Source organism: Nanorana parkeri, unplaced genomic scaffold (genome assembly GCF_000935625.1).
Source record: "Nanorana parkeri isolate BGI_ZX_2015 unplaced genomic scaffold, ASM93562v1 scaffold580, whole genome shotgun sequence".
Taxonomy (NCBI): domain Eukaryota; kingdom Metazoa; phylum Chordata; class Amphibia; order Anura; family Dicroglossidae; genus Nanorana; species Nanorana parkeri.
The window spans coordinates 408,653-419,155 of NW_017306848.1; the positions used below are offsets into that span (position 1 = coordinate 408,653).

Sequence of the window (10,503 nt, forward strand, 5' to 3'; positions counted from 1 at the left end):
CACAGATCCCCAGCAGAGATGGGGAGTATCTGTCCATAGGACCACTTTAAGGAAAAACTCCAGGAAAACTTTTTCTTAACCCTTGCAGTAGGGCGAATGACACTAAATACAGGGCAATTCTTGAGTAAAACCTGTTTGTTTGCGACAGAATTGAGCCGGGACAGAGGTTCACCTTCCAGCACCACAATGAACCTAAACATTCTGCTAAAGCTACACTGGAGTGGTTTAATGGGAACTAATGTCTTGGAATGGCCTAGTCAAAAGCCAGACCTCAATCCAATTGAGAATCTGTGACATGACTTGAAGATTGCTGTACGCTAGTGCAACCCATCTAACTGGAAGGAGCAGTTTTGCCTTGAAGAATGGGCACAAATCCCAATTGGTAAATATGCTAAGCTATTAGAGACATAACCCAAGAGACTTTCAGCACTGCAAAATATACTGAATATTTATGCACACAAGATTTCTGTTTTTTTGTCTCAATTGTTTGTCACATTAAAAATGATTTTGCACCTAGAAAGTGGTAGGCATGTTGTGTACATCACATGGTACAAACTCCCCCAAAAATACATTTTCATTACAGATTGTAATGCAATAAAGTAAGAAAACCACCAAGGGTTGGGGTAAAAAAAATGTTCAAGGCACTGTAGGCATATTAGCTGGCACACATATGGCTCACTGTTTAGTAAGAAGACACTGTCACCTTGTCCATGCAGGGCATAGTGACCGTGTGTAAAGTAAGGCCCCATTCACACCTAGGCGTATTGTAATATGCGTGTCTGTCGTGCGACCGTCACGCGGTTTTTACCGCGATTCGCGCGACCCCAAAGGCTACTTGGCTGTATCCCAATGGAAAACGCCCTACAAAACGGCCCAAAGTAGTCCCGGGACCTTTTCAGGCGTGTGCCGTTTTGTAGGGCGTTAGGGACGGGCGGAAATACGCCTAGGTGGGAACGAGGGCATTGACTACAATGCTATTTATTTTTTTGACCGTTTTGTAGCGCGTTCGTCGAGCGTAGGACGCGCTACAAAACGGTCAGGTGTGAACGGGGCCTAAGGGGGCCCCCCCGACGTCCTTACACGCACTCTGACTCTGCTCCCTCAAAGTTTCTTTCTCCATCGCAGCAGGCACCACAACCTACACTGCGGAAGGGCTTCTGTCTCATTTGTGTTGAGTTCTTTCATATTGGTATCTTGGATGTTCCTGTGGGTTTGCTGTTGTGGAGATGACTACATACCTGTGGGTTTTTGTTTGAAGTGATGGTAATGCAGAAAACATAATAAGGGAATCTATGACCACTATTTAGGAGTATTAGTAACGGCATAATATCTGCTCAGAATAGCGTTTGCTTCCTGCTCTGGCAATCTTGTTACTTGTGTAATCAGTTTGTACATAGCCCTTTTAGAGAAACGTTTTGATGCTAGCTCCAGTGACAGCCTGCTAATTAAATGGCCATACTGCATTGTTAGAACCATGAGAACTGGACGGGGTTCATGAAACTTTCTTCCAAGTGAGTTACGAGTACCAGTAAGTGAAAAGAAAGAAGTGAGGGGGGAAAAAGCCCCTTCTGTTCTCCATTGATTAATCAGCCTGTGTTATTCGTCATTTGCATGAAAAAGTATCCCTGTACACTGAATCAGCCTCCACCGGGTTACATTAAGGGACAAGATGTTAAAGGTTTGGCTCTGAATGAGAATAAACCAATCTACAGTCCTATCCAAACGTGTGGCCTGTTGAATTGGATACAGTACTTTGCATATTATGCCACCTCTCCTTTGTATTACTAATATACATTTTTTAATGTCTTTTTTTTTTTTCTCTGAGGTCAATGCATGATTCTCCGTTTTTACTAAAATGATTATGTATTGATTTATTAAAGGGAAACAGTTTTGAAAGATTTGGAAACCCCATATACAATGCCACCTCTCCTCTGGTAGGGTGTAGGCTTACTATGTTTTTGAATGTATTTTTTGTTTCTTTGCGGTCAATGTATAATTATTGAAGGGAAACTGTAGTCATAAATATTTTTAGCTATTCTTTAGCAAAAGAAATTTAGTTTGAAGTCCAGTTTTGGAAACAATCTATTTCATACCCTTTGAAGTGCCTCACTGCCCTTTATGTGTTCATTGCTGTTATGAAAATCTTTCTGCCCACTTTACTACTGGCACCCTACCTCATCGAAGAAGCTCCTGTTCTGGTGTTTGCTTCCATCACCTCACTGTGCTTTGCCGGCCCCAGCTTCATCCCAGGCTCTGCTTTTATGACTAGCACAGAGAGAGAGCGGGTCACATCACCGTGCATTTATGGTGTCTGTCATAGATGCTTCTCCGATGCCATGGGGGTGGTGGGCATGTACAGCAGGAGCTATGCTTTAAGAGGAGACCTAATGGAGGGTTTTTTGATCAACTTGTCAAGAAACGTTTTTATAACCGCAACGAATGTATAAAGTACTTCAAATGGTATAAAATGGATGCTTCCAGGACTTTGGCTTTAACCCCTTAGCGACCCGTGAGGTACATAGTATGTCACTGGCAGCTGGCCCGTTTAAACATACTAAGCCGTCGGGACTCTGTTTACATTTTGTAGAGTTGGCTTTACAATAGAAGAAAGCTGAGCCATCAGAATCGCACCAGATCACTTCTATGGGCCGGTAAAGTCTCCGCCCGACATCCCTGCCGTGTTTCCTGGGCTCCACTGCCCCTCCTGCAGGCCCATGACCGGCATCTTGGGGGTCGGCGGGAAGCTGGGGAGGAGAGCGGAAGAATGTCCGTTCACCGATCTCGTCCCCATTCTATGGGACTAGGAGCGATGCAGATTACATCCGGTCCCTGAGCTATAAGCACTTCAATAGCTTATAGCTGGGCTCCAGGAGCCCAGAACTGACAGCCCAGGGACCGGAAGTGATGCAATCTGCGTCGCTCCCGGTCCCATAGAACGGGGAGCGGATTGATGAACGGAAGTTCGTCGACCTCCTCCCCAGCTCCCTGCGGACACCAAGATCGCCGGGCCCGTAGGAGGGGCAACGGAGCCCGGGTAGTCCGGCGGTGGGGGGGGGCGGCCCCTTCTTCGGGACGCAGAAGCGATCTGGCGACAGGTAAGTCGCAAGGATCGCTTCTGTTGTAAAGCCGACAGTCGGCTCTACAAGTTTAAACAGAGTCCCGGCGGCAAAAGTCACCGGGAGTCTGTTTAAACAGCCCCGATGCTGGCGACGTACACTGTACGTCGTCAGTCACGAAGGGGTTAAAACAAAACCTTGCTGACCTGTCACTGCAGGGCCATGTCAGACGAGGGATTTATTCACATTTATTCCCTTTTTGTCTTTTTAAAATCCATTTCTCACTAGTTGTTTTCTATAGAATCTCTAATTTGCTAATTTTAGAATTTGTAGCCAAGTTGCTCAGTTATCCAGTTTGTGAACCATTTTATGTTGGTGATGAGATCGCCAGCAAACAATCTCTCTGCATGCATCTCTATGGCTTGGCTAAACCTATCTGAAGAAGAGGGATTTCTAGCAACGAACTCCAACATATAATGTATGACTTTGACCTTCCTGCAGGTGTGACAAATCGCCGCCGTCTATAGCAGTTAGGTCACTAGCTGCAAAACGCTTGTTTTAAAGTGATTACTTGTTAACAATATGTAAATGCTTTAATGTTCATAGTCTGGGAACATGTGACCCCTAAAGTAAACCTACAGCTGGGAGCTGGTCTCTGGAATAGTCTCGCTTTTGTAATGATACCTCTGCATCAGCCCAGCCCTCATCAATTCTACTTTGAAGTGACGTTTTCCTTCTGCTCATTTAAGAGTACCTGTGCATAGAGGATGTTGTAAACTCTTTATCGCTCCCATTCTTATGTTTCAGCTCTCTAGCACTCTCTAGATAGCCAGTGTAAAAACTGTTAGAATCAACTTTGCTGAGAGCATGTGTACATTGAAAAAGGAATAATGGGAGAGTTAAATATACTTTTCCCAATCTGCAGTATGCTACACCAGCTCTATACCAAGACCTGAGCGATTATGTAACCCCTCAGCTCAGTGTCTTCCCCCTGCAGAGGGCAGTGGCTGTCGGTCTCCATTCCCCGCAGAGATTCCCTCCTTCCCTCTCTGTTCCTCCAGTGCTCATTGGAGGAACAGAGGGGGTAGGGGGCAGGCAGCTCTGGCTCTAGAGAGGAATAGCCAGCGGTCAGACAGCGGGGTGGATCAATATTGTCTGGATCCTTCCCAACTGCAGTCCAGCTCTGCTCAGATGGCAGGCAGTAGCCCTCTATATGGTGCCTTTGCGGTCACAGGAGTATACAGGCAGTCCCCAAGCTACATACGACTCCTACTTGCAAACGGGGCTATTACTGTACAGCAGGGGGAGTTGTAATGCTACCGTGCTCGCGCCGACAAGGAGTGGCCGCCTTTGTGGGTCTGGTTTGTAGTACTGTACGTACTAGGGATGCACCGATACCACTTTATTAAGACAGAGTACGAGTACCGATACTTTTGATCAAGTACTCGCAGATACCAATTACCGATACTCTTTCTTAAAGGGACAGGTCACATTTTTCTAAAGCAATACAAACTAATGCTTTTAGGTCACTTTCTTAATATTATGATTCATGAGATGACGAGGGAGCATGACGCCGGCTTCCCGGCCAATCAGAATGCCGGGCGCTGCGTCATTGCACGGTACGCGGCTTCCTGATTGGCCGGGAAGTTGGCTCCATGCTCTCTCATCACAAGTGACGAGAACGTGGAACGTTTCCTGGCCAATCAGGAAACCGGGCAGCGTGTAATGATGCGCAGCCTGGCTTCCTGATACAGGAAGTACTGGTGCTAGGTATCTGAGCATTTGGGCGAATATGAGTACTCACCCAAATACTCGCTATCGGTACCGATACTAGCATCGGTGCATCCCTAGTACGTACATTACAGGAAGTTGGCTCATGTTAGACGTGCAGATGAGGGGTGCCCACCTCTTCTGGGTCACTGTGAGGATTTTACTGCTGTCTGTATCTTTCTCATTAGAAATATTTAATCTCACTTCCTGTCCTTGAGACAGGAAGTGAGAGGAAATCTACCACTAGGAAGGGAAATTCACTCCTGTAAGAGTGATCATGGGAAAAATGTGTCTCCACTGAAGCTTTATCACCAATCCTTGTTTCCAATTTTCAAAATCCAATTGTCACAGGGACAGAAAGTGAGGTAAAACCATCTGAACAGGGGCACACACAGCAAAACAAACTTTACAGGAGGTAAACCCTTCCCTATGCTATCCAAAACAAACAAAAACAGTTTTGGCTGGAGTTCCACTTAAAAAACGTACCTGTTCCAACTTGCATACAAATTCAACTTAAGAACAAACCTACTGAACCTATCTTGTTTGTAACCCGGGGACTGTCTGTAGTAGCACATTTTCTATTGTGACCCAAAAGAAAAGTAAAGAGGGGAAAAAAAAGGTTTGGCATTACTTCTCTTCTAAATCTGCCTAGATACAGTAATTTCATCACTGCTTTTATTATATATATATATATTTTTTGTCAGCTGACCTCCAGTTCACTTTAAGGTATTAAACCCTCAAACCCTCAAAACCTTTCTTCACTAATGACTCCAGATAAACAAATATACATTGCCCAGCAAAGTATTTCTTTATTTTATTTTAGTTACCAAGCACTTAGTCTTCACGTTTCCAAACAGATGGCTTGAACTCTCTGTTCTGCTTCCCTGAACTTCCTGTCCTGTTCCGAGTTGCAATTTACAAATCCGTAGGCCCTGTCCTTTTTGAAATCTTAAGACAGCTGATAAGTGGCCAAAATTTGCACAGTGAGTGTCCCTGTCGGCATCCTTCGTTAAGAAAATCGATCAGACTCTGTAGTACTGTGGCTATGCACCCCATTCTTCTGTTACAAGAGTAGTAATAGCATTCCATGCAACCAATAGGATGCCCCCACATAACCGAATGTCAAAAAATGTAATCCAAGATCACTCTGTGATCACTTTGTGAATAATTAAACATTACAAATAAAATTGAGAGGGGAACATTGTATTTTCCCTTCCCTGACAGGCAAAGGGAGGGAAAAAAAAAGTAGGACAACAACCTTGGCCCTATATATTGTAGGTGTGTATTTTAGAGCTGACATTGTGCAGAATCTTGCATACATTTAACTGTTCATCAATTTCTAGCCTCTCGAGCATGGAAAGGGGGTTGTGCTTTAAACCCTTCTGGCTATATGTCAACATGTAACATTTTCATTCTGTCAAGGCGATGTAAAGCATTTTAGACTTCAAGAAGCATAGCAGTACATCCTGACAGGGTTCTATTGCCCTTATATTACACACACCATTCTGAAGCCTCTCTTTATTTGGAAACAGGAAATGTAAAAACCAATGACATGCGTAAGACTGCAGCCTGGTTGTCAAAGGTCACTGTGCTAAGTCTGGTCATATAATACGTTTTTTTTGTTACAGCAATGGTTACCATTTTATACTAGGGTATAACCTTCGTCTTTCAATCACTGATTAAAAGGAGCGTGTCGCAATAGAAATTTAGAATTCAATTTCAAGTATTTTCTTTAATGAATTTTAGATGTTAACCGTTCTTTATCAGTGTGGTGTTTTCTTCTGACTTTGGAAGCTTTTGCATTGCATGAGGTGAGTCTTTGTTTTGGCTGATCCTCAGTGATATATTTTTACACATCCATTTCTTCTAATTGCCAGAATTGTTTCTGTGTGATCTGTGGCTTTTTAGTGCAAAAAGTACTATAGTAACACGAGTGCAATACGCTGCTGTGAATGAAGATGGAACAAAAAAGGATCATGTTAGGGGGTTAGTGATATATCAAGAAAATGATCATGCTGTTATTTGTAGGAGTAAACTGTGTTAAAACGTTGTGGTTAACTAAGAGAGTAAAATATCTGTTTACATATGCAGACTTCTTGCTGCTTGTGAGTGATTTGAAGCAAAAGACAGTCAGGCATCTCATTACCTACAGTAGCAGGTTCTCAGGCAGCTAAAGTTCAACCCTAGTGACAAAAATAAATCCTTTAAATATATTCCTAAATGGCCACAAAGGATATATATCCACTTTGTGACCACCAAATGCATTCGCAAACAGGGTCATTACCTTGTAAAATTAGTTGTGACATCATCACTGCACATAGCTTGTGCAGAGAGCAGAGCTATGGGAGGGACTCGGCAGGCCCCACCCACTACAGGCTGCCTGCAGAAACTACAGGAGGGGGCAGATACATGACCAGTTACCCTACACAAGGTGAGAGCAGTAGTGACTGTTCTTTATTACAGGAGGTTTCTGCACAGAGGCAAATTTCATTCTGGATTACTGCGCAGATCTAGAAGAAATACACAAAGCATATCAAGGGAATATTCCAGCAAGAGAAGTACAGAAATTGCAGAACCATAGAATGAATTATGCTAAAACAGGGAGATTTACACTGCAGGTCCCCAGGTGCCATTTCCTCTCCAGCAAGGAGAATGTGAACTACAAAGTAGTAACAACATCATTAAATCTCTCTAAAAATTTTGTGAGACTAGCAATTTGATGCAGCAGTGCCGTGCATGATCTCACACTGCAGGCAAATGGCTATGAAGCTCAAGACAGGAGTCACTAGACACTGGAAATGCAGTACTATTTTTCAATAGGAATTTAAGGTAAAAGCTAAATCTTTCAAAGTACTGCTTTAATTTAAATTAACATTTTTTAAATGTTCTTGATTTAGCAAGTGTTTAACTTTTTGACTTCACGTCCACTTTAATAACTGGTAAGCAAAAGACTCTTGAGATCATGAATACAGCAATGCCCCATTAAAAAAACTGAACTATCAAAAAAATGTAAGCTGCTCTGTACCTGAAGCAGCAATGCAACCCCAAACCATAACATGTACACCACCAGGCTTCACAGTTGGTATACGGTTCTTCCCTTGAAATCCTGTCTTTGGTTTGTACCAAACATGTTTACTGTGACCAAACAACTCCTTCTATTTTGTCAGTGCACAGCACATTGTTCCAGAAGGCCTGGTATTTGCTTATTTGTTTAATACCAAACTGTAATTTTGCTCTTCTGTTATTCTTGTGCTGCAAAAGCTTTTTCGTGGCACACTTTTCATGCTGGTTAAATTGGTGCAATCTCTTTCTGATTATCGATACATGTACTTTGACACCAACTGTTGCAAGAGTTACCTGCAGATATTTTCCTTACCGTGTAATGATTGATTTCAAATAGTTGTGTGATCTTTTTTAATTCTTTTCCGGGTTAATAGGCATCCAAAACCTCCCTTTCGAAGGGCAAAGAGAGCCCTTTGAGCTTGGCATGATGACACCACATACATCAATAACAAAGAGAAAACCAGATCCTGGATATGACTAAAGACTCCCTTAGATGTTTCTAATCATAGGCACCTAATCTGGAACACCTTATTCTAATTTCATGGATTTAAAGTCATGGTAAATGTAGGGGTGTACTTACTTTTCCACATGACCAATCTCCAATTTGCTTAATTTAGTTTATGACAATAAATGCAACTTGTCAATTTTGTGTGTCATTTGTTCAAGCATATCTCCATTTGTAGACTCTGTTTAAATGAAGATCTAATGTTTTGCTTGTTCACAAATGTTGAAAAAGTCAACAGTTTTTCCAAGGGATGTGGTTAAATTTTCACATGACTGTAAGTGAGCAGTATAGAGACATTGTGTCTCTATGCAAACAGTGCATTGGCTTTATTTCCACAGTGTCTCCAGTTTTATGGATAAAATAAAGGAGAACCATAATGGATCAGGATAATAGTAAAAAAAAAACAAAAGCTTTTAGTAAAAACACAATCAAAACTTTGTGACCGTAGCTTCTTGGCAGACATTTTCTGTTTTGTAGTTATTTAGAGCATGTTATAGTTTAGTTTTTATTGTATAGTATTATAGTTATATTTTCTGTTTTGCTTTTAACAGGCCTAGTCTCAAAATGGTGCAATGCCTGTTCCTTCCAGATATCTAAAGCTGCTGGTAGGAAGTGTGATGAACATCTCGCTCAGGATTTGTAGAGTGACAGAAGAGAGGGGAGTCTTCCAGTGAGTACAGTTTGCTGCACTGTAAGAATTTAATATGTGTACTCTGCCCTCTGCATCAAAAATGGTCATAGAGCATCATGCCTTCTGTGTTACAAAGCAGTTTTCACTGCATGGCTTTCCTGGTGTGGGAAGTCTTTTCATCCTCTGTGTTCAAATACAGTCTGGAACGTATGCTGAGCTTGGAACAAGAATCAGCCAAGGGAATAATGGCAGGACATGCCTTCAACTTGGCACAAGTGTCAAATGGACTTCTGTCCCCTTCCCTGAGCATGGTGCATGTCCTGAACTGCATGTAATATAATGGGAACCGAGTAAGGAAAGCATGTAGGGTACACAGGAGAACTGCTTTTCCGCCATGTTAGAGTTATGCTGTCATTTTGAAAGTGGGGAGCTTCCTTTGCTCTCATCAGGGAAGTCTATCCCCTACTTCTCATGGTGGAGAGTTTTTCTCTTTGGTGCATTTTGTGGTTTTGTAAATAAAGGCTTGGGCATTTGAATAAACACCTTTTTAAAAACTAGGGATGCACAGTCATTTCAGCCACGAAAAATATTTTGGCTGAAAATGGTACTATGGGTAAAATGCCCATAGTACCACAGCGGCTGAAGATTCAGTGCACCCCTAGTTTCTGTCCTCCCTGCTAGATGCCAGTCTGTGACCCCTCCAATGCCTTCTGCTCCCTCTACCTGTGTTGGCAGAGGCAGTAGGGATCTGCGGGGACGCAGAGGATCCAGCTGCCGGCACCCAGCAGGAAGGAGCGAAGCTCTCAAGAGGCTGAGCAGGGTAGTGTGGGGGGGAGGGAGGAGAGAGCTGTCGGGAGAAGAGAGCTGCAAAGAGGCCATGCGGGGAGGAGAAAGCTGTCCGGAGGCCGAGCAGGGCAGTGCGGGGAGGAGAAAGCTGTCAGGAGGCCGAGTGGGGCAGTGCGGGGAGGAGAGAGCTGTCAGGAGGCCGAGTGGGGCAGTGCGGGGAGGAGAGAGCTGTCAGGAGGCCGAGTGGGGCAGTGCGGGGAGGAGAGAGCTGTCAGGAGGCTGAGCGTGGCAGTGCGGGGAGGAGAGAGCTGTCAGGAGGCTGAGCGCGGCAGTGCGGGGCGGAGAGAGTTGTCAGGAGGCCGAGCGGGGCGGTACGGGGAGGAGAGAGCTGTCAGGAGGCTGAGCGGGGCAAGGAGGAGAGAGCTGTCAGGAAGCCGAGCAGGGCGGTGTGGGGAGGAGAGAGAGCTGTAAGCTGTCCTTCCGCTCTGCTTGGCGTCCAGTGACGGCCAGAAGAGTCAGGATGGGGAGCGGGCTACAAGCACTTGGCTATCAAAACTGATCGCTGGGTGTTTGTAAATAACTGTGTCTGCAGTTATGAATGAACAGGAAGTGCTCTACATCACTTCCTGTTTGTTAGTGGACATAGTAACTCACACTATAGCCACAGTTTATGAATGGACAGGAGCTCTCAG

The 10,503-nt window shown here is 44.0% G+C and overlaps 1 protein-coding gene across 1 annotated transcript in view; it reads left to right on the forward strand.

Moving 5' to 3' along the window:
* The first annotated feature begins 9,022 nt into the window (after nucleotides 1-9,022).
* Nucleotides 9,023-10,503, forward strand: part of APC (APC, WNT signaling pathway regulator) — a 91,794-nt gene continuing 90,313 nt past the window's right edge. The window contains exon 1 of the mRNA XM_018562497.1: nucleotides 9,023-9,064. The gene's annotated coding sequence lies outside the window, so the exon portion shown is untranslated. The remainder of the gene's footprint in view (nucleotides 9,065-10,503) is intronic.